The sequence below is a fragment of the Esox lucius genome, chromosome 20, assembly GCF_011004845.1.
Source record: "Esox lucius isolate fEsoLuc1 chromosome 20, fEsoLuc1.pri, whole genome shotgun sequence".
NCBI lineage: Eukaryota > Metazoa > Chordata > Actinopteri > Esociformes > Esocidae > Esox > Esox lucius.
Genome location: NC_047588.1, coordinates 28,995,066 through 28,998,947, shown reverse-complemented (window position 1 = coordinate 28,998,947; position 3,882 = coordinate 28,995,066). Strand labels below are relative to the sequence as shown.

The 3,882-nt window shown below is 41.7% G+C and overlaps 1 long non-coding RNA gene across 1 annotated transcript; it reads left to right on the top strand.

Moving 5' to 3' along the window:
• The first annotated feature begins 442 nt into the window (after window positions 1-442).
• LOC105024449 lies at window positions 443-1,809 on the top strand. The gene is made up of 3 exons (XR_829049.4): window positions 443-753; window positions 975-1,227; window positions 1,407-1,809. It is a non-coding gene; the product is annotated as an uncharacterized LOC105024449 (long non-coding RNA).
• The last annotated feature ends 2,073 nt before the right edge of the window (window positions 1,810-3,882 follow it).

The window sequence follows — 3,882 nt, the reverse complement described above, 5'->3', positions numbered from 1 at the left end:
TCAAGGTATTACCATTTCAAAACATTTGAGATGACTGTATTCATTTCATTACAATTATCTAACTATCAATTGATACAACTGCTCAAAATGAGAACTGTTGCATTACTCTTAATGCATAGTTTTATGGAAACTGATGAACAATATTCCATTTTTAGATCTTGAAAGTTTCAGAATAACGAGATCCATTGACACCAATTACCATCGAATGTGAAACTGGACAACATTATCTTTGGATGTAATATTTCTTCATTCTTTATCAGATACTGTTTCTATGGTTCCATGTACCACATTTGTGGACCATGTTTTTTACTGTATGTTTGCAGGCCCTTGTAATTGCTTTCCCATATACTGCCAGCTCGTTACTGATGATTGATTTCACATGGCGGTACGAGTGTATATAGTAAAGTGGTATGAGTGGTAACCAACTACATAGTGATAATATGGAGCTGGCAGGTGATCCAGGTCACGACAGAGGTCAAGCAGTGGGAGGATAGAGACATGGTGGTCAAAGGAATGGCAGGGGACAAGCACCCCTTCTGAGAGGCAGCCATAGGCCTTGTTTGAGAGGTGTGGGGGATGTGGTAGACGCCACAGACCAAGACAGTGGCAGCAACAGCAAAGAGTGTTCAATGAAGTCCGAGCAATAGACCATGTCATAAATCATGGCATGACAACGACTGCGGCAGCTACAATGATTCAACTAAACCTGAAAGATCAACTGTGGCCTCAATCAGCTTCCCACAATGAGAACCGGTAAGTCTTCAGCATGCACTAAACATCAGGCTACTCTCAACTGTCAAATGACTATACTGCTTTATACTGCTGTGTTTTCGAAAACTGCTATATTGTGTGCCTTTTGAAAGAAATGGAGACTGAGTGAAAAAACTGAGGACTGCGTATGTTCGGTTTCAAGATGTATGTTGGGAAAAATTCCCCCAAAAATCAGTCACTTTCTTTCCAAAATGTGTTTTTAGAGGGTGACAGAGTTGGATGCTGTTAACATCACAAATTCAACTATTTGGATGAGGCAGGATTCAACCTGGCCAAGACAAGGAGAGGTGGGATAATTTCATTGGCCAGCGGGCACCCATCCAAGTACCTGGACAACGTGGGGCCAACATTACCATGTGTGGGGCTATATCAGAAGTTGGTATGGTGGGACGCAGACCTCGTATTGGATCCTATAATGCAGCTCTCCTTGTAACATTCATTGATGAGCTAAATCAGGTCTGTAGAGCTGATGGCGTGACCTATGTCACTGTGTGGAAATATGTCAGGTTTCATTAGGCTCAAATGGTGCATGCATGTTTTCAGGCCCATCCACAATTTACCACCTTGTACCTACTCCATATGCTCCTTTCCTTAACCCCGATTGAGGATATTATTTTTTTTCTCTATCGAACAAGTCACCCTTCTCCAAGCCATGGATGACTCATGCAGTGACGTTACGGCAGACCAGTGTCAGGCCTGGATTCGCCATGCCCAAAGATTCTTCCCAAGATGTTTGGCTAATGAAAATGTCCATTGTGATGTGGATGAGAACCTGTGGCCAAATCCACAAGACCGGATTAATGGATATACAGAAGTACAGTAATCAATCTTTTGTTTAGCTTTTTACAGTAAGGCAGGTGAGGAACACTGCAGTTGACATTTTACTGTATTTTTTTATCTAATTGTTTTTGCTGACTCCAAGACACCCATGTTGTGATTTTATATTTAATCAATACATGTTAGATTTTAATTGATTCCACTGTGTATTCTCTCTACTAGTTATTTTACAATAATGTATTTGTGTAGTATCAAAATGAAACATGTCACATTTTGTTTGACAATATATAATGACTGTACAAACAACTAAACATTGAAACTATCAGTCTTGTGTGTGGGTGATCTAAATTAATGTTCCTGTGGTATTTCATTATCAATGACATATTTCAACCAATGATTCTGCAAGTGAAAGGTTTCTTTAAAGATGCGAATGCACCATACAATGTTTTTGAACAGCCTGTGTTACAAGTGAGACCATTTTGTGTCTAGAGTTGTGAAAAATGACAACATGGTTCTGATATTAGTGCCAACATTTTTGTACAAAAAAACGTAAATGGGGGTAGAAATTCGGCAAGGCCATTTTCATGCCTTGACTCTCCCCTTCTCCAGACCATCTCAGGAAACCTCCCATTCCTCACCTCCCTCATCAACTCTTCACTGAGCAGTAGCTGTGTCTGAGTGTACTTCAATGGAGTAGCTCCCAGAGTAGCTACCCTCTCACAGAAACCAACACTTGACCCCTCTGATGTCCAAAACTACAGGCAGGTATCCCTCTTGTTTGTCTTTTTCAAGACACTTGAGCGCTCTGTCTCCACCCTCTGTTCTGAGAGATGTAAGAAGAATCTCCTAGACCCTAACCAGTGAAGATTCAAAACAGGCCACTCCACCAAGACTGATCTCCTCTGTACAGCAGAAGGTCTTTGCACTGCCCAAGGTAACACTCTCTCCTCTGGTTTCCACCCTTGATCTATATGCTGAACCATATCATCCTACTTCTCACACTCTGATTTGGGCATCCCAGGCTCAGCTCAATCTTGAATTGCTTCTAACCTGGTAGATCGTTCCTACCAGTTGAAGCAGAGCGGATTGGTGACTTGCATCTCTGCGGGCCTGACATATTTGGATGTCGGCACACCACCTCAAGCTTAACCTTGACAAGACTGAGATGGTCTTTCGTGGGAAGGCCTTTCCGATCCAGGACATCATGGTTGATAACTAGTGTCCTCCCAGAGTTCAAAGGACGTTTACGTGACTGTCAACGACACACTATTGTTCTCTGCTAACATCAAGGCAGTGATTGGCTCCTTCAGGTTCGAGCCCTAAAAAAATGTATGACGTTTCCTCACTTCGGAAGCAGCACAGGTATTTTTCCAGGGACTTGCCATATCACGTCAGGACTACTGCAACTCACTCTTGGTGGGGCTCCCGGCATGTGCAACCAAACAACTGTCTGGTGTTCCACCTTCCCACATTCTCCTATGTCACCCTGCTTCCTTGCACTCTACACAGGCTTCTTGCTGAAGCTAGAATCCGCTTCAAGGTTATGGTTCTTGCCTATGGAGCAACAAGATGAACTTCTCCCTACTTTCAGGCATTGCTCAAACCCTACAACCCTACCTGGGTTCTTCATTCAGCCACCTCTGGGATTTTGGCTGTACCATCCTTTTGAGGCTAGGATGGCAGTGTCTCCAACTATCTTCCAAAAAAAAAAACATTCCCCTTTTTACGGAGTTCTTACAATGGTTCCACTGCCACCACCTCCATCTATTGTCTTTTAACTTTGTTTTACTTGTATAGGCTTCATTCCAGCAGTGACTTTGCCAATAACTAACTCATTTATTAGAATGCATTTCACCTAGTTCTTTTAAAGTCTATGCACCTACTAAGTTGCTCTAGATAAGTGTCTGTTAAATTACTCAAATGGAAATTGCTAATATATGAGCAGTTCCAGTGAGCCTAGTTATTTTGCCTTTATTTGAAAGTCTCTCGAAGTGAGAAGGCAAATTAAAAAGTGCATGTAACCTTGAAATGAATGGGCAATGGTGTTGAAGCCATAGACTGTATATATGGTTGAAGCTAGTAAACGAACACATCAGCCTACATTACATTAATGAGGCTATTTGATCAGAAATATATTTTTTCCAAATTACATTCCATTTATTTTTTCTCGTTATGATAAGCCTTTAGAATTGCCAAGATTCACTTGCATATTCGTTTTGCATTAATGAGACTTTTTCTGCGGGAGTGGGTGCCAATTAGAAGCTGGGGATAAGTGGCCCTGATCGCGTTAGTCTAGTTCAAAATGTTACTGTACTGTAAATGACAAAGGGGAGT